The sequence below is a fragment of the Chiloscyllium punctatum genome, chromosome 27 (assembly GCF_047496795.1).
Source record: "Chiloscyllium punctatum isolate Juve2018m chromosome 27, sChiPun1.3, whole genome shotgun sequence".
NCBI lineage: Eukaryota > Metazoa > Chordata > Chondrichthyes > Orectolobiformes > Hemiscylliidae > Chiloscyllium > Chiloscyllium punctatum.
The window spans coordinates 28,416,297-28,437,734 of NC_092765.1; the positions used below are offsets into that span (position 1 = coordinate 28,416,297).

The window sequence follows — 21,438 nt, forward strand, 5'->3', positions numbered from 1 at the left end:
AGTTTACAAATATCATTGCATCTCTTGCCTTCACTATCTCTGAATTGACATGCTACTTGACAGACATCTGTACTGGATGAGTGGAAATTTTCTCTGACCTGATAGACCTGATACTGGGAAGGTCAAAGTTAACATGCAACATCTAGTGCAACATCTACACTGGCCAAGGTTTCATCAAAATTTCAACTATCAAGATTTACTATTTCATTACAAGGTGATGTTCCCTACTAAAACTCAGTTCCTTTGGCACTGACACCATCCCTCTCCCTGACAACTGTCTGAAGCAGAACAAGACAGTTCATGATCTGAATGAGCTTCAGACCATGTCTCCAACTCATTGACACTTTCCCACCTCTGTAATGTCACTTGGTTCCACATTTGCCTCAGCTCATTTACTTCTGAAAGCCTCATTCATGCCTTTGTTATCTGTAGATTTCATTGTTTCAATCTAGTCCTGGCTGGTCTACCACATTTTACTGTCCATAAAGACAATGACATCCAAACTGGCACCATCGTGCATCAAGTCCTGGTCACCCATCTCTCCTGTGCTCCTAATTGGCTCCCAATTAAGTAACCCTTCAATTTGAAAATTCTCATCCTGCTTTCAAATCAGTCAATTTCTTCAACCTTCCTTAACTCTGTAATCTCTTAAAACCATCAAATATATTCATGCTCCTCAAATTCTTGCCTCTTGAGCACTCCTAGTTTTATACTTTCCACCACAAGTCACTTATGCCTTCATTTGTCAAAGATCCCTGTTGCAAATGAGTCCAAATGGTTTTGGAAGGATTAATACTGCCGTAAGCACCACTCATTCTGATGATGTCATATGGACTCGTGGGCAGAACAAATTAGGATCTCAAACCAGTGAGGCCTAACATCTGGTCCCCCTCAAAGACTCTGAAACAATGTCTATTTTATTAATATAACTTGTAACTAGTTGTTAACATGCAATAGACTATATCTTGTTAACTATAAGGAACTCTATTGAATAGACCAGGAAGTAGTTGTCCTCTACCACTCCAGACCAAGCAGGTCTGTAGCTCCCTGCATTGTAGTGGATGGAAGCTATAATCTTCATCATGTGCTAGCATGGCCATACAATAGTCCAAAACTCTTAAATCTCCTCCCTGTACCTCTCAGTCTCCCTTCTCCCTTTCCCCAACGTAATAATCCCTTCAAACTGTCTGTTTGACCAAGCTTGTCCTTAATTGCTTTATATATGGCTCAGGTCAACATTTATTTGATAATCATAGAATCCCAACAGTGTGGAAATAGGCCCTTTGGCCCAACAAATCCACATTAACCCTTCGAAGGGCATTTAACCCAGACCCATTCCCCTATATTTATCCCTGGCTAATGCACCTAGCCTACACATCCCTGAACACTATGTGCAATTTAGCATAGCCAATTCACCTAAAATGCACATCTTTGGATTGTAGGAGGAAACTGGAGCAAACTCACACAGACACAGGGAGAGTGTGCAAACTCCACACAGACAGTGGAATCAAACCTAGGTCCCCGGCACAGTGAGGCAGCAGTGCTAACCACTGAGCCACCGCGATGATGTTCCTGTGAAGTGCTTTGGGCTATTTTAATATGTTAAAGAAGCTACCTAAAACAAATGATTTAGTACCTTAAAAAGGTTGATGCTACTATGTGATAGGCTCTAATTTCAAATGAAATGCTTCATACTGGTTTTAGGCAGTTTGGTATATGGTTTCCACCTAGGAAAATAAACGGTAAACATTGAAGTAAAGTTCAATACACAATACCACATGGGACTGAGGGTTGAAGTCTCTGTTCAGAATGTATTAAGATTTTTTGGCGGTTGTGGATACAAAATATTTGGAGTAATTCCACACATCTTGGACCTCAACTTCACATCTTCCTCTGTGTAAACTCTCCCCTCAAATTTCTTTCAACCATCCTGCCTGCACAATCACTCCTTTTGCACAGTGCTTCCTTGCAATGCTCTTGTGTACAATCCTCTTTCTTTTCCCAACAGCCCTCCTCATGTAATTCTCATCACACATATTCCCATCCCCACAGAATAACCAGTCCCCCTCCACTTAAAAGCAAAGTTAATTCTGTTTCTCTCTTTCTCAGTTGCTGCCAGACCTGAGGAGTTTCTCCAGCACTTTCTGTTCTTATTTCACACCCCACCTCCAACCACAACGATGACCCATTAAGTACAGAGAATTTATGAACCGATATATTTTTAATATTGAAGCTAAGTGAACCATTACATATTATATAAATGGATCCATTGCTTATATACAATTTTGTTTGCAGCATGGGAATGTTTTCACGGGTTGCGTATTTCTCTGGGGCCTGTAGCATAGGCCAGGTAGACCCAAGCATTCATCTATCCCTCATCTACTCTCTATTTAAGGAAAGAAACAGCATCAAACAGGAGCTACTTAAACTTGCCAGGAAACCTGATGTTATTGCATCAATAATAATGGGTAAGCCACATGTAACAACCCTTGGTGTTTTCAGAAAGAGTTTAATACAAAACTTGGGCATAGCCACTGTTGGAAAAGCCAAAAATAACTTACTCTATAGAAAGGGCATTGAAGCTGCCTTACCAGTCACAGAGGTGATTCTGCTCTGGAAAATATCATGGGATGAATTTCATTTGTGTTTCTATCCTTGAACAAGGTTTCTCTTTTAACTGCAGAAATGAATGATAAAATTGTGCCATCCTTAGTTTCCCAATTGCCCGTCTCTTTTGACACCTGTTAAATGGTCTGCACTGTCGAAACATAAAGAAGGAATTAAAACACAAGGCTTCCTTTTACACAATTCCCAAAGATGCCAACTCTAACTGCACAAAGGATTAATATGTTTAGAGTTAGTTTTCCTTCCTCCAGAGTCACTGAAAGGTCTTCATAACTGGAAGCATTACACATTTTTCTGTTATCCCTTTGTCACATACTTTAATCATTGTACATAACATCAAGTTCAGAGTAGGTTACTGGGGCACACATAAGGAAAGCAGGTCATTGCCCCTCCAGGACTGTTAGGAAATGATTGACAGCTGTGTGCTAAGTTGATTTCTTATAATGAATGTATCTTTCTGGCATTATAATGATGAATTAAAATTTATCAGCTCAATATGTGGACTAGCTATGTCTTTGGATCCATCTGGGTCCTAGTGCCCAATTGTGGTTACAATAACAAATCTGGTAGCAAGATTATTGTAGAAGTGCAGATAATAGCCACAATTAAATAATTGTTAAAGAGTCAGTTTAGGAGCTAATTTCAAATATGTCTAGTTGCTTTCCTGAAACTTTTCAGTTTATCCTTAATTGTCAGGTAATGGCCATCTCAAATGAAATAAAATCCAAACATCTTTACTGGATCAATAATTTCTGAGTCTCCATCATAAATATTTTAATTGTGATTCCTGACCAAAACATTTCATGAAGAATCTATGAAAAGTGTGGTTACCATAACAGAGCAAAGACAGTGTAATCTATGCATTTCCTCACTCCTTAGACCTACTCCCACATTTACAGGTACAAGTGAGGGCATTCTCTCCATTGAGTTAAAAGGATGTAACTACAACAACATTCAAGAAATGCTACAGCATGCACAATAGAACAATTCACTGAACAGGGACTTCTGGCATTGTAAACAACATCCATCTCTAACACCTTCTGCCCGCAGTATTTATAATCTGGAGAAAGTACTACAGCAACTTGTTAAGGTTTCTTTTACATAACTACTTCCCTGAGAAACCCCGCAACCAGAAGGACAAAAGCAAACAAATTACACATCTTCTTGAATTAACCTTATATCATTGTTCTAACAACATTTCTTGGTTAATACCCAAAATATTTTTATCTAACAACATCTGGGCAATACATTCTCTGTAAAGATGTTACTAACATTATCCATATACAGGGAATTGATGAAAGGTGCCTTATCTCTTGCAGCAAATTCTTCCACCATTTTTCCCAAGAAATGTAGCCAATGTCATCAGAACAGAAGATTTTGTGAAATGTAAGCCAGGCTGCCAATTTGCTATTGACCTGTATCCACTTCAATAAAAATTGAATTTCACACCTGAATGGCCTTAAAATCAGGCCTGAGCAACTAAAGTGCCTATAGTGCACAAAGTACAAACAAAATGGCTCAATAAAACAGAGCAACACATATTCACATTACCGCCCTCTGACCTACCACAGATATCCCAATTAAATGTTTAAGTGGAGATTTGGATAGGGCAAATAGGCAAAGTCTTTTCCCTGGGGTCAGGGAGTTCAGAACTAGAGGGCATAGGTTTAGGGTGAGAGGGGAAAGATATAAAAGAGACCTAAGGGGCAACGTTTTTACACAGAGGGTGGTACGTGGATGGAATGAGGTGCCAGAGGAAATGGTGGAGGCTGGTACTATTGCAACATTTAATAGGCATTTGGATGGGTATATAAATAGGAAGGGTTTGGAGGGTATAGAGCCAGGTGCTGGCAGGTGGGACTAGATTGGGTTGGGATTTCTGGTTGGCATGGACGGGTTGGACTGAAGGATCTATTTCCATGCTGTACATCGCTATGACTATGACTCTATGGCATGATGGTGACATCACTGAACCATTTCCCTCTGACTACCTAGCATTATAGGCAATTTAGCATGGCCGATTCACCTGACCTGCACATCTTTGGACTGTGGGAGCAAACCAGAGCCAGGGAGAAGGTGCAAACTCCACACAGACAGTCACCTGAGGCTGGAATCGAACCTGGAACCCTGGTGCTGTGAGGTAGCAGTGCTAACCACTGAGCCTCCGTGCCACCCCACTGAGCTACATGAGAAGATATTAAGTTCAGATGATCAAAATGTTAGTCAAATTGAAGGTTTTAAAAAGTGTCATAAAAGAGAAAAATGAGGTAGAGAGAAGAGAAATGTATAGATGGAATTTCAGCACTTGGACCGAAGCATGTCTGCTGTGGTGACTGAAAGCATGGACACAAATAATGCCAGCATACAAGAAGCGTAAATAAGAGGAGTCAGATAGCTTGGATTGTTGTAGGATTGAATAAGGATGTAGAGATAAATTAGATTACTTACAGTGTGGAAACAGGCCCTTCGGCCCAACAAGTCCACACCAACACACAACCCACCCAGACCCATTCCCCTATACCTAACACTACAGGCAACTTAGCCTTGCCAATTTACCTAAACTGCATATTTTTGGACTGTGGGAGGAAAACGGAGCAAACCAGCACAGACACGGGGAGAATGTGCAAACTCCACACAGAGAGTCGCCTGAGGTGGGAATTGAACCCAGGTCTCTGGCGCTATGAGGCAGCAGTGCTAACCACTGTGCCACCGTGCTGCCTACTAGGGAGAGATGGGGAGGGATACGATCAGGGATTTGAAAACCAGGATGAGAATTTAAAACTAAGCTGTTGTTTGATAGGGAGCCAATGCAGGACTGCAGATGTAGGGGATGATATGGGCAACAGAATTTTGGATAACTTCAAGTTTATAATGTGGGGGACCAGTAAGGTGCACATTGGAATAGTCAAGAATAGAAATAACAAAAGCATAGATGTGGGTTTTAGGAGTGGATGAGTTGAGACAAGGGTGAAGATGATTTGTGGTAATTTATGGTAATCTTAGAAATTAGTGTGAATATAATGTTCGAAGCTTATCTCAGGACTAAATGTCAAATTTAATGGTCAAGTTAATCTGGGGGTGTTGAATAGAATGGTTATGCTACTGTCTAATAATCCAGAAAAGTGTGATCAAATCACACCATTTCAGTTGTGAAATTTAAATTCAAATAATTAAATAAAATCTGAAATAAGCTGGCATCAGTTATGATGCATATGAAACTATACAATTGTAAGTACCATTGACTTCCCCTGACATCTGCCATTTTTATTTTGGTCTATGTACAACTCCAGACCCATGGATCTTTTAGCTGCTCTTAGAAATAGTTAGAAAGCCTTATAGTTGTATTTAAGAAGGTGGTTCACCTTTGGCTTGTGAAAGACAATTGAGAATGAGTAATAAATTCTCCATACTGGCAACACACTGAATGAATGAACAAACTGCAATAACTGAGTTATTTCTGAAGTCTTATTCTGGGACCATGTTAACAATCTCTTGCTCCATTTTTCATAGAAATGTTACTAGTTTGTTGCTCTTTTTATGTGCTCCCTTCTTCCCTCCCAAAGTTCAACATGTACCAGAGACTAAGTTTGATGTATGAGCTCAGACGTGGGTTGTTCAACAATGGAAGTACCATACTTAGCCAATTTCCTTCTCAAAAAATGCTCACTTATTTTAATCACACAATGCTAAGTTGCAACCAGGTGAAAAGGATTCCTCAGCCCATTTTGTACAACAAAATTGTGAATGCATTGAATTGAACAATTTTCCTGCATAGTGTGCTCGGGGAAACATTCCTTTACAGGGTGGGAAGTAGAAACTCTGGCTGACTCTCCTCTCGCTGAGTCAGGGAGGTGAATTGTTGTATCCTTATTATAATCCCAATATTATATCGTCACTGACCTGAAAGTGAACCTGAGACTTTTTAGTCTGTATGTCTCCATTACATACCAGCTTTACCAATTCAGCCATTAGTCGATCTCACTGTTTGCATTTGTAGTTGTAATGTAAAGTAAGGGTGTGCCTAGTCAAATTAAGCTAGTGGAAAATATTTTAGCAAATAGAAGCATAAGAGAGATCTAATGTAAATTCTGACGCTGTCTCCTGCAAACTGCTTTACAAGAGGCAGATATATAATGAACAAAATAAAGTACAATTTTGAAAATGTAAGGAAAAGCTATCTGTAAAACTGCAGTGAGGATTATGGTATATCTAAAGGACCACTCATCAGTTGATATACCTATGTTGCTCACATTATATTAATGGCAAAAATTAGATGATATATAATGTGGGTTTTATTGTACCTTCTGGGAGAGCTCTCAATTCCAGCCAGTTTCCTTCCCATTCAATTTCTGTTTCTGTAAGTCTTTCTCTCATCACTTACACCTTTGAACATTCTGTCCTTACTTTTTCTCATTTCTTTTTTTCTGTAGGTCTATTAGCATTTTCCATTGTGGTTGTTGGCCTGAATTTCATTTTCAACATTTCCATAGCAGAGGAAAGTTGTTTTCATCCAGAGGATAGTAGGAGTCGTGAATGCATTGCCTGGGAAGGTAGTAGAGTTGGGAAACCTTACAACCTTCAAAAGTACGTGCACTCAAAATGTGATTACATTCAAAGCTATGGACCACGTGCTGAAAAGTTGGATTAGTGTAGAAAGGACAGTCCAGACTCAAAGGAGCTATTCCGTGCTATATGACTCCATGGTTCTCTATGTTCTATCTGAGTGACATTCTCTGGATCTCTGTGTCTCTTCCTTATACCATTTTCCTTTGCTGTACAAATAATAGCTAAATGTTTTCTTTAATATATCATTTTTTTCTCCTGATAATTTTCTTATTATGTCTGCCTGTCTACTCGCTCACCCACACACATTTGGGTATTATTATCACTTTTCTGGCATCATAACAACAGGTGCTTTAATCCTGCATGTTATGAATATTCTATTTTACACACAATTGAACTATATTAGAAATGAGTGAATGCCAAAACAAATGTTTTATTTCTGTTGACTAGAGATAGTGTAAAACCAATTCTTTACTTAGTAAGCATTTTATATGAGTTCAGTAGTACACAAACAGCAAGGTAGGCAGACACTTTGATAAATAGGTACATGTTGGTCCTGGAGCAGATAAGTGGGAAGGAAGATTGGTAGGTAGGACAGGTTATGAGGATGGTGCTGAGCTGGCAGGTTGAAACTGGGGTAAGGTGGGGGAGGGGAAATGAGGAAACTGGTGAAGTCCACACCATCCTCATGACCTGTCCTACCTGCCAATCTTCTTTCCCACCTATCCACTCCACCCTCCTCTCTGACCTAGCACCTTCATCCCCACCTCCATCCACCTATTGTACTCTTAGCTACCTTCTTCCCAGCCCCACCCACCTCCCATTTTTCTGTCAGCCCTGGAGGCTCCCTGCCTCATTCCTGGTGAAGCACTTTTGCCCGACTCATCAGTTTTCCTGCTCCTTTGATGCTGCCTGACTTACAGTCATATAGATGTACAGCATGGAAACAGACCCTTCGGTCCAACCCGTCCATGCCGACCAGATATCCCAACCCAATCTAGTCCCACCTGCCAGCACCTGGCCCTTATCCCTCTAAACCCTTCCTATTCATATACCCATCCAAATGCCTCTTAAATGTTGCAATTGTACCAGCCTCCACCACATCCTCTGGCAGCTCATTCTATACACGTACCACCCTCTGTGTGAAAAAGTTGCCCCGTAGGTCTCTTTTATATATTTCCCCTCTCACCCTAAACCTATGCCCTCTAGTTCTGGACTCCCCGATCCCAGGGAAAAAACTTTGTCTATTTATCCTATCCATGCCCCTCATAATTTTATAAACCTTGTAAGGTCACCCCTCAGCCTCCGATGCTCCAGGGAAAACAGCCACAGCCTGTTCAGCCTCTCTCTGTAGCTCAGATCCTCCAACCCTGGCAACATCCTTGTAAATCTTTTCTGAACCCTTTCAAATTTCACAACATCTTTCTGATAGGAAGGAGACCAGAATTGCATGCAATATTCCAACAGTGGCCTAACCAATGTCCTGTACAGCTGCAACATGACCTCCCAACTCCTGTACTCAATACTCTGACCAATAAAGGAAAGCATACCAAACACCTTCTTCACTATCCACTTTCAAGGAGCTATGAACCTGCACTCCAAGGTCTCTTTGTTCAGCAACACTCCCTAGGACCTTACCATTAAGTGTATAAGTCCTGCTAAGATTTGCTTTCCCAAAATGCAGCACCTCGCATTTATCTGAATTAAACTCCATCTGCCACTTCTCAGCCCATTGGCCCATCTGGTCTAGGTCATACTTTTCCAGCACCACTCTAATCTTGACTCTGATCTCCAGCATCTGCAGTTCTCACTTTCAACTACATGTTGGTCCTGTCAACCTTCACTGTTGTAAATCCATCTGAAAGAGTCTGAAAGGATTAATACTGATGAAAGCCATAAGTACCACCCACAATTATACTGTCACATATACTTGTGGGCAGAACAGGTTGGGGTCTCAAGAGTTAGGCTTAATGTCCTCCTCAAAGTCTTCTGTATCAATATCTATCAATTTAACCTAAAACTACTGAATAACATACAATATTTTTTATTTCAACGAAGAAGTAGTTTTCCTCTATCAGACCAGACCAATCAGGCCCTGCAGTTTCCTACACTGTAAGAGAATATTGGCTGTAACTTTCATCATGACCATCCTCATTAAGCATAGTGATCGAGCATACCCATACAAGATTCATTAATAGAGAAAAGTAAGGAGGGAAGGTTAAATACATTAACATTGAGCAAGTTGCAGTCCGGGCAGCAGTGATTTGTTTAATTTAATATATTTTAGCATTGACATTGACATCCCAGTTTGGAATGGTTGCTATACCTACTACACCTAAAGAGATTAAAGGCACTGACAGTACACTAGACTTTCACATCAACCAAAGAGTGTTCGACTCTTGCTTTTCACATTTTATGCATATAAATCACTTAATTGAGTCAATATCTTGTATGCATCACTCAATATTTCCTCAGATTGATGCACCAACAAAATCCAAAACTGATTCTTAATTTTTGTCAGTTCATTGTCTAAAATAACCTGAGATAGCCATAGGGCAGAGACAGATGGATAAACAGAAACAAGTTAGTCCCATCAATCTTTTTTGTAACTTAAATTCTGTGATACCACACACCAACCTAGCTGACCTTTCAATGAGTGGGAACAAAGGAAAGTGAATAGTCTTGAATGTTATAGAGCTTAATAACAGACTGTGTGATACATCATAGCTGTGTGGATTCTAGGCAATGATTATCCAGTATAACATGATTCTGTCTGATATCTTTACAGTTTTATTTTACAAATAAAGTCAATGTACTTTCATAAAGTAGCTCTGCAGTATAATCAGTCTGATTTTATTTGTTTCAAAAGGTAAGAATGAGCCTCCTCTCTCAAATTAACAGTGAGAGGAGAATCAAGGTAATATGGATCATTAGGAAATTAAGGAAACAGCTTTTCATAAAAAAGGCAACAGAAATTAGAATTACAGAATTGTTAAGTGCAAAAAGAATAAATTTGTCTCAATCTTCAGAGCAGAGGAGGATTTTGAAACCAGAACTTTGAGAGGTTCGTACCTAAGTAATTATTAGAATTTAATGTTCAGGGAGAATTGAACTATAAAGATTAATCATAAGTCACTCAGGAGCAAATGGTCAGTGTCAAATTATCCTGTGGGAATAAGAGATGAAAGAGCCTAGGTTTCAAATATAATTTTCCAACAGTCTGTAGAAGTGACAGTTGTGTGAAAAGATGTAAGGGTAGAAAGTGCATTACTCTGCAAAATAGACAGGGATAAACCCAGAAGTCATATGGAGTTTTTGAGAAGATTTGTAGCTCAGTTTAAGATTCTGGATGTAAGTTTGCTCGCTGAGCTGGAGGGTTCATTTTTCAGATGTTTCATCACCATACTAAGTAACATCATCATTGAGCCTCTGGTGGTATGGCCTGCATTTAGTTATGTGTTTAGGTTTCCTTGAGTTGGTGATGTTAGTTCCTGTGGCAATGTCATTTCCTGTGGTGATGTCATTTCATGTCCTTTTTCTCAGGGAGTAGTAAAGGGATCCAAGTTAATGTGTTTGTTGATAGAGTTCTGGTTGGAATGCCAGGCTTCTGGGAATTCTGGCAAGTGTCTCTGTTTGGCTTACTTTAGCCAATTTTAACCAAGAAGTCCTATCTCAGTTATTGGTAAACTTGTTGTTTGTTCATTAATTCCATTAAGTTTCCACTGTCACTGAATCAGGATCCTGGAATTCCCTTCCAAAGGGCATTGTGCGTCAACCTACATCATGTGGATTGTAGTGGTCCAAGAAGGTAGCTCCCCACCACCTTCTCAAGAGCAACTGGGGACAGGCAATAAATGCTGGTCAGCCATGAATAAACAAAAATACCAATGGTCCCTGTGATCAGCTTTTCTTTCTCCCTGATGTCCCTAATGTAACCATCCCTTTGTCTGCCTAACTGCTGCTCTTTCTCTCTCTATCTGGAGTCCATCTCCACCTATCACAACTGCCTCACATTTAGCATAACCTTGGAGAGTGAAAGGACCAGTTACCGAGAGAAGATATTTAATTGGGGAAAAGGAAATGATGGCGCTATCAGACAGGAGTCAGGAAGTACAGACTGGGAGCATTGTTCCACAGAAAGGGCACAGCAGACATGTGGAGACTATTTAAGGAGCATTTGTTGCGAGTGATGCACAAATTTGTTCCTCTTAGACAGGTAAGAAGGGGTAAGATTAAGGAACCTTGGATGACGAGAACAGAGGAACTTCTTGTCAAAAGGAAGAAGGTAGCTTACATAAGGTGGAGGAAGCAAGGATCTAGTACAGCTTTAGAGGATTACAGGCTTGCTAGAAAGGAGCTCATCATTGGACTGAGGAGAGCCAGGAGGGAGCACGAAAAAAGCTTGGCAAGAAGGCTTAGGGAGAACCCAAAGGCATTTTACTCGTACATGAGGAATAAGAGAATGATCAGGGAGAACGTAGGGCCGATCAGGGATAGCGTAGGGAACTTGTGCGTGGAGTCTGAGCAGATAGGAGAAGCCCTAAATGAGTTTTTTGCTTTGGTTTTCACCAAGGAAAGGGAACTTGGTGTAAATGAAAACTTTGAGGAGCTGGGATATAGTCTTGACCAGATCAAGATTGATGAAGTTGATGTGCTGGAAATTTTGGAAAGCATTAACATTGATAAGTCTCCAGGGCCAGACTAGATTTATCCTAGGCTGCTCCGGGAAGCGAAAAAGGAGGTTGCTAAACCGCTGGCGAGGATATTTGCCTCTTCACTCTCCACAGGAGTCGTACTGGAGGAATGGAAGGAGGCGAATGTTGTTTCTCTTTTCAAGAAGGGCAATAGGGAAATCCCTGGCAATTATAGACCAGTCAGTCTTACGTCTGTGGTCAGCAAGGTTTTGGAAAGAATTCTGAGGGATAGGATTTATGACTATTTGGCAAAGCATAGTGTGATTAAAGGCAGTCAGCGTGGCTTTATAAGGGGCAGGTCATACCTCACAAATCTTATTGAGTTCTTTGAGGAGGTGTCAAGACAGGTCGACGACAGTCGAGCAGTAGATGTAGTGTATATGGACTTCAGCAAGGCATTTGATAAGGTTCACCATGGTAGGCTCATTCATAAAGTCAGGAAGTATGGGATACAGGGAGATTTGGCTATCTGGATTAAGAATTGACTGGCTAACAAAAGGCAGAGAGTGGTTGTAGATGGAAAGTATTCTGCCTGGAGGTCAGTGTTGTGTGGGGTCCCGCAGGGCTCTGTTCTTGGGCCTCTGCTCTTTGTAGTTTTTATAAATGACTTGGATGAGGAGGTTGAGGGATGGGTTAGTAAATTTGCAGATGACACAAAGGTTGGAGATGTCGTCAATAGTACAGAGGGCAATGGCAGGCTGCAGCACGACATAGACGGGATGCAGAGCTGGGCTGAGAAATGGTGGATGGAGTTCAACCTGGATAAATGCAAAGTAATGCATTTTGGAAAGTCGAACGCAAATGCTGAATATAGGATTAAAGACAGGATTCTTGGTTTTGCTGCAGCTCTACAAGTCTCTGGTGAGACCACACTTGGAATATTGTGTCCAGTTCTGGTCGCCCTACTATAGGAAAGATACAGAGGCTTTGGAGAGGGTGCAAAGAAGGTTTACCAGGATGCTGCCTGGACTGGAGGGCTTGCCTTATGAAGAAAGGTTGAATAAGCTCAGACTTTTCTCTCTGTAGTGAAGGAGGAAGAAAGGAGACCTGATTGAGGTATACAAAATAATGAGAGGAATAGATAGAGTCAATAGCCAGCGACTTTTCCCCAGGGCAGGATTGACTGATACGAGAAGTCATAGTTTGAAGATATTAGGAGGATGGTATAAAGGAGATGTCAGAGGTAGGTTCTTTACACAAATAGTTGTGAATGCATGAAATGCATTGCCAGCTGTGGTGGTGGAATCAGAGTCATTGGGGACATTTAAGCGACTGCTGGACATGCACATGGATAGCAGTGAGTTGAGCAGTGCGTAGGTTGTTACTATATTTTACATTTAGATTAAATCTCGGCACAACATCGTGGGCCAAAGGGCCTGTTCTGTGCTGTACTTTTCTATGTTCTATGTTCCTCCCCACATACCCCCTCATCTCCTCCACCTCCACTCCCCAGCTCCTCCTAAAAACACCTGTCTTCAGTATACATATCAGGTTTCCTTAGCTCCGATCCGTTAAGCAATTTCTGTTTTTGTGTCATTAATCCCTGCATGCTCTTTGCTCATTGTCCAATCTAAATCTGTAGAAAAAGACACTGAAACCTCAGCAGACAGGAGAGCTCATTTTGAGTCTGACATAGGACAGAAAATATGATGTACTTGGAACTAATCAGCACAGATCGTTAACAGGCAGGTCATGCTTGATCGATCTTTGAAAAATAGAAATGATGATACATATAGATTGTATGCAATGTGAAGGTTTCGACTTTTCAAAATTCTATAGGAAGGAAAACTATGCAAAAGATTGAGGGTAGCAAATGTCTTCTCTTCAACAAAAAGAGATGGTGACAGGTGAGTTATTCCAAAATCTTTGCTTTGGTAAACTCAACATCATTAGTTTAAGATTGTTGACAAAGCTGGGTTTGATTTGGCTACGGAGATGACTAGGGCAGAAAACAAAAGTAAAAGCTAATCATTCAGACTTTGTGGCATTCTAGTGTTCCACAGGGGCCTGGGTTTGGATCACTCTTATTTACTTTATCTGTTAGTGATTGAGACTTCAACATTTAGAGAACAATATTAAAATTTCCTAATTCCAGCAAATGTTCTGACATATGGAAATCGTGAATGAAATGATAAATGAAGTATAAATAGGCAGGGTGATGGTCAAGTTCAATGATGAAGACCACACATTGATGAATTTTTGAAGTAAGAATAGGAAGTGAAAATATATTTTAAATAGTAAGATTTTAAAAAGACGGGAAGGGAGAACGGTAAATATACTTGGCTTAATGTACTACATTTACTACTTCAGAGGATACAATAACGTAACTTGCTTCCAATGTGCAATATTAATATCATATGTAAACCTAAAGTCATAATTCATGCCTTTGCCTTGCCAAGCTCTTTACTATTCCTTATCGATTGAATCATAGTAACAGTTTCCATTTTCTGAGCCACAATGAGTGAGATCTGATAGTTCTCAAATTACTGCTTGTTGGTGGCACCCAACCAAGAGAGATAGCTGTAATTAAAGATCTAATTAAAGGGCTTTGAAGTGTAAATGAAATTGGCAATGCATGATAACTCTACCTCTTCGTATGTGACACAGAGATAGAAAAGCATAAACTCCCAATTGATTCAAATCCAACATCCAGACATTTAGTGACATGCAGTGACTCAAGTAAGATCGATAATGCCATTATGATTCTTTGACTCTTTAGGAGATGTCTATTGTTTGTTCCACTCTCACTTCAGAATATGACGGGCCTTTAAAATCTGAGAGTGTGCAGATGACTGCAGTTGCTTATAATGATGAAAGCTGAAAATGTGTTGCTGGAAAAGCGCAGCAGGTCAGGCAGCATCCAAGGAACAGGAGAATCGACGTTTCGGGCATAAGCCCTTCTTCAGGAGTCCTGAAGAAGGGCTTATGCCCGAAATGTCGATTCTCCTGTTCCTTGGATGCTGCCTGACCTGCTGCACTTTTCCAGCAACACATTTTCAGCTCTAATCTCCAGCATCTGCAGTCCTCACTTTCTCCTATAATGATGAAAAGATAGGTAACATCTCAGGGTGGCACAGTGGCTAACACTGCTCCCTCACAGAGCCAGGGACCCAGGTTTGATTCCACCCTTGGGCAACTGTCTGTATGGAGTTTACAATTCTCCCAGTGTCTACATGGGTTTCTTCCCACAGGCCAAAGATATGCAGGTTAGATAGACTAGTCATGCTAAATTGCCTAGCTATGGAAAAAGCAGGGTTATAGGGTGAGGTGGGATGCTTTTTGGAGGATTGGTATGGGCTGAATGGCCTGCTTCTGCACTGTCGGGTTTCTTTGATTCTATCTCAATCAAACAGGCATTCACTCTTCAGCCTGGCTGCAAATTAATAGCTTTAAACTTTCAGAGATATCAAAAACATCTAGGCTGATGTTAAAAATTCAGTTATCTTTTGCACTGTACTGCATGCACTTAAGTAATTCTTAATATCTGATTGACTATGTCACACTCCGTCTCTGATGCTGATTACATGTTGTTTCATTTCAAACCTTCAGGTTGCTTTTCTTCAGCTGTACCATCTTACAGCTCGATTTTTTTTCTTCATGAGAATTATGTCAAGTTCTAAATTATTTTTGTAGTTTATTAAGCCTTTAATTTGATGAGCAATCGTATATTTATTTATGCAATCCCATATGTGTTTTATGAAAGTATTGAACATCCTGACTTCCTAGTGCCTGTTAGAGGGTTACATGGATACACACAAAGATCATGGCACAGGTGGTGCTTATACAGGGAGCAAAATTGATCTGAACTGACACAGCCCATTCAGCCTTGGCTTCTGGGAATGTCAGGGGCAGGACTGTGTTCTGATGGTCATGTTGTTTTAGATATGTATAAAAATATATATAAGTCTAAATTTCATGGGGTGATTTGATTTAACTCAATTAACCACCCTGACATAAATGATTTGCCACTGCTCAAATTATTTCCTCATGAATCATCCCTGATTTACAACATGCAATTTTCCAAATCTCCATAGCAAATGAGTGTTATAATTTCCCTTCTAACTATAGTGATCTCCACCTTAAACATCATTGTAATTTACAAAGAATTGGAACAAATTTTTCCTTATACATATGATGTTGTCAAGAATATAAATCCACTTAACATTTAGGCCATCATGTAGACCATAGAGAATGCCTTGAAGAAGAAATCTGATACGTTAGAAACATCTGCAGGATCCTATTCCTGGATATATTGTCAGAGGAAGGTTCGTCTGTAAAAAGGGTATGTAATACTCTCCCATAAAAAAGAGAAATAAAGTTAGTATTTGCAAGGCTGTTTCTGTATATCTCCTAGGAAGAGAAAGTGAAAACTGAAAGTTGACTGTCCATTCATTAGTTGGAGAATGACAAGCCCAATATGGAGACATATAAAGACACTGAAGAAAATCTGTGCGTAGCATAATCAAGTGTCAACATCCCCTAGCCTGAAGTAGTCATGGCTGCAATTCCCACCCAAAGAATAATTAGTCTTAAGCACATCACAATAACAGAGACAGACTTTTCTCTCAGAGAGAGGAGGAAAGTATTAAAGGAAAGGTCACAAAGCATGATTCCCAATGACCAATTAAAAAGCAGGCAGCATGGTGGCTCAGTGATTAGCACTGCTGCCTCACAGCACCAGGGACCTGGGTTTGATTCACCACCGGGTGACTGTGTGGAGTCTGCATGTTGTCCCTGCATCTGTATTGATTTTCTCTGGGTGCTCCAGTTTCCTCCTACATTCCAAAGACATGCAGGTTAGGTGGATTGGCCATGCTAAATTGCCCATAAAATTCAGGGAGTGCAGGTTAGATGGATTAGCTATGGGAAATGCAGGGTTACAAGGATAATGTAGGGTAGTGTGTCTAGTTGAGATGCTCTTCAGAGGACCGATGTTGACTTGATGGGCTGAATAGGGTCTCAATGACAGAGCAGCCCTGAAGGAGGACTAGCCGAGAAGTAAAGTGACCATTCATCCATCTTCTGTCTTGGTTGTGGTAGGTTTATGGAAAAAGAAAGAGATAAAACTATTTTAATCTGAACGTGTGCATTGTATCCATGTATGATAATGTTTTTCATATGGTTCCCTGGACCTGCAAGATTCCTTTTGCTGGTACTGCCTCTGCTATCAACAAGGATACACTTGTCTGCAGGAAATTTCCTTCATTGGACAATGTGTAACTGTGTCGTCAGATTGAAACACATGCTACGTTTCAGTTATCTTTTCTTTTTGGAAGTCTTACAATTCTGGAGATTATTCCCACATTCTTCAAATCTCACGAGTGAGAAATTCATCTTGAGCAACAGCACGAAATGGACAGCATTTCATAGATTGTTTGTTATTTATGTCATTCTCCATTCACCCCTGTTAAAGTCAATGGAAGTGAGAAAGGGTGTATAGCAAGAGACCAGATTTGTGTTGCCATCTGAGATATATTTCTTTCCTAATTTTTTTTAAAAATTCTGATCTATTGCCTTTTGTTTAATTGACATGCAGGACATGGGTATTGCTGGCTAGGCCAGCATTTATTGCCTGTCCCTAGTTGCCCTGGAGAAGGTGGTGGTGTGCTGCCTTCTTGAACCACTGCAGTCCATGTGCAGTAGGTACAGCCACTATGCCCTTAGGGAGTTCTGGAACTTTGACCCAGAGTCACTAAAGGAACAATAATGTATTTCCAAGTCAGGATGGTGAGTGGCTTAGAGAGAAACTTGCAGGTGGTAGTGTTCCCATGCAGTTACCTCTTTACTTTTGTGGGAAATATAGTCTTGTAACAACATTGCATTGCTGACACTCAAATGATATATCACTTTGCAATACTCAGTAGTTTAACAATAAGACACATCAAATTTGTGTTATGAAGCGAGTGACAAGAGAGTCAAAATTTTGTTCGTTGTAGCATTCAGTCTCACTGAAATCCATCCTTTCAACTTGGCATCTCTGGAAATGCCAAGAGTGTTGTGTTCTTCATTAAATGCCTGTCATATCACGTCTGGAGTGTTGAATTTTATTTGTGTCACCACAGAAAGGCCTTCTGCTGTCAGCGTAATTATTTTTCAGAATGTGCCAACTTTAAAACTGCTGCAAATTTGTCAGAGCATTTGACATTTAAACCACTCTGGAGTTGAAAAATGCTCCATATGTTCTGTCGTGACAGCCCTGCTACTGTTGTATGCTGGAGTCTAACAGTCCAAGAATCAAAGCTAAAACACCTGCCTGTGATTAAGAAATCTAACAAAGGTTCCTCATGGAAAAAGACAGTTTAACCAACACAATCTCCCTTCATTGTAACAAAGTGAAATTGCCAATGTCAATGTATTGTCAATGCATTCATTATGAGTGACATGAATGACTAATCTATTTAAGAAGTTAAAGTTATGTATAACTGCCACATGAGTTACATACATGTTTTTACATTGATTTTCATGTAGCATCTGGCTGTGTTTTTTTGGAACATATCTGCTTCCATTCATAAGGCTGGCAAACTAGAGGAAATAGTCTTCTCAAGGAACAAATGAATTAGAAATGTGGTATTCAAGCAACCACCAAGGTTACTGCCAATTCTGTTGCATTCACCTCAATTGTCCCAATTATTATCTGGAGTCTCAAAAGAGTCTGTTCTTCCAAACTGTATACCTTATTAAAAGTTTCAAACTTTAATGGGAAAGTTTGTGTGATGAAGTGTTAAACAGGCAGATGACTTGCTATCACCCAATATATAAGATTGGTCCAAAGGTTTCTATTGTACCCAATACCAGGTCTTACTCACCCAGGTCTGTACCTAGGCAGGAGACACCGAGTAGCCCTGGCCCTCTAGGGCCAAAGGAGATAGGAACAGCCATCCAATCTTCTAAGTCAATAGAGCCAATTACAGTTCAGGCTTGCTCCACCCTTGATGCAGAAGGCAGGACTGCATTTAAACATGATAAGGTGAAAAAGAAGAAAGAAACCTACTGATGGAACATCATTGTAAATTACCTTTAACTTTTGTAAATATATGCTCACTTACACTGTTAAAATGGCTGCTCTAATATCTTTGTAGCTGGAAGGCCTGGTTAAGTCACACTGACTGGATAGATGAGCAGCTGTTTCAGTCAAAATCATAAAATTAAAAGAAGGTTGCATTGGCCAAGCAACTGACTCCTTGAATGCAACTAGCCTCAGATGCCAGGGATCCTTACACTGTGACATTGAAGATCGCACACCATGTGGCACTTTAATAAGGTGAGCACTGAGGGTGACCACAAAGACCGCCTCTCACAGATTTAATGCTGGCCTCAAGCATTTCAGGGTGTCATAGCAGTCTATGTGCATTCTGAAACATTGAAGGGTTACTGATGATGGAAGAGTCAAAAGGCGATTCCTCAGGATTCCTCTCAACCTGGTGACTATTTTGAAAGACTTCATAACATAACACTCTGCTTTTTATCCTGAATGCCTTAGGAGCTACAAACCTTACTGCCATGTGATGTTAGTGCACTGCCTTGCTAAATGTTTCCCTGTCAATAGGATCTGTAATGTGTTGATGCTGAAAGTGGGATCAGCCAACAATATCAAGCATACAGTCACATCTATAGCTATAACTAAGCACTGAAGACCCTGTGCATGATGTGAAGTATACAAAAGCTGGCTGAGAGGATAATGGTGAGCTGCTTTCTTGAATCGCTGCTGTCCTTGCCATGTAGACATTGCCACAGTACTGTTAAGAAAGGGGTTCCATAATATTGACCCAGTGACATTGAAAGAGGAATGATATAGTTTAAAGTTGGGATAAAGTATTTTCTCAAGAGGGATTTGCAGGGAGTTGTTTTCTTATGGCCTTGTCCTTCAAGGTGGCAGAGATCATGGGTTTAGAAAGTGTTGCCTAAAGAGGTTTGGTGATTTGTTGCAGTGCATCTTATAAATGGTACATACTGTTATCATTGTGCAGGAGTGAATGCTCAAGGTAGGTTTGTTGCCAGACAAGTGGGCCTCTTTCATAGGATTCTTTTTAATTTGGTCACTGTTTCAGCAAAGATAATTGGAGTTTACTCTTAAGTGAAATGTTTATTAGAGTCAAAAATTGACTTGATCAAAATTAATTTTTAAACATTTGTTTGTTGCAGGACAGATGATCCAAGTACAGACTAGGGAAAAGGACAGTCAAGAGAGTTTAAATGAACGTTTTGAAATATGTTTGCTGGATCACTGAATGCGAATCTCAGATCCTTCCACAGTTTGTAGCTTTCTTAAGCAGCAGCACAATGTGCAAATGCTTGCAGGTGCCTTCCTCTAGAGTGCTGGTTGCAGACTGTTCACATTGTGAACTCATGTAAACTGCACTCTTTAAACTAATTTGTGTTATCGAACAACTTCAAAGCTGACCCCATGAACAGACACAAACACAGAGAAATGAATTAGTAGTCCCCAAAGATAATGGAGAATTGTAGAGCATTGGGTAATTACAGTGCTACAGAAGTTCATTTTCTCTGACATCCCAGTACACATTTTGGTCTCGAATATCATCCTCTATGTGCTTGCGCAAGATAGCAAGTTTTACCAGTCTTGTTTCGCTTATCCAGATCAGTGGCAGGTGGATAAGAAATTGTCAGCCTAGGGACCCATTCAAAAAATAAACAATGTGAGATTAACAGGATCAGTGGATCTATTTTCAGGTTGTAATTCAGAAACTAAGTGTAGCTGTGAGGAACTGACTTAGATTAGATTCCCTACCGTGTGGAAACAGGCCCTTCGGCATGACAAGTCCACACGAACCCTCCAAAGAGTAACCCACCCAGAACCATTTCCCTCTGACTAATGCATCTAATACTACGGGCAATTTAGCATGGTCAATTCACCTGACCTGCACATCTTTGGACTGTGGAAGGAAACTGGAGCACTTGAGGAAACCCACGCAGACACGGGGAGAATGTACAAACTCCACACAGACAGTTGCCTGAGGCTGGAATCGAACCTAGGTCCCTGACACTGTGAGGCAGTAGTGCTAACCACTGAGCCACCCCTAAAAGTAAAGTAACGATAAACACCGACCCAGAACCCCAACACTAAACCTGATCAGCTTGAAGATTGAACCCACAACCTTGGTGTTATTAGCACCATGCTCTAACCATCTGAGCTAACCAACTAATACTTGCTGAGGAGAAATGGGAATGATCTCAACTTTATCTAAATTATCACAATACAGTCAGTTCTTCTATAACACAATGGTTGCCTTCTTGGACAACCTTGCGTTATAGAAAAATCACACTTCAGAAACAGTGCTTAAGGTGTTGGTGCTGTCATTGCATTACAGCCAACACACGTTTTACAAGTTCATGCTTTAGAAACAGCATCCCCAATTTATCAATCATATTGCAGTGAATTTGTGTTGATGAAACACACGTTATAATAGAACAACCTGTAGTGGTAAAATAGAGACAATCAATTTTCAAATTCCAATGTGCGAATTTTAATAGCTGAGACTTTCATGGACTAAAACCATCTTTCAAAGGAAGCAAAATGGACTCAAGTTGGCTGCAG

The 21,438-nt window shown here is 40.3% G+C and overlaps 1 protein-coding gene across 1 annotated transcript in view; it reads right to left on the minus strand.

The window, feature by feature from the left end:
• The window catches only part of tfap2e (transcription factor AP-2 epsilon), a 108,132-nt gene that overhangs the window by 990 nt on the left and 85,704 nt on the right, over positions 1 to 21,438 (minus strand). The gene's annotated exons all lie outside the window — the stretch shown is intronic.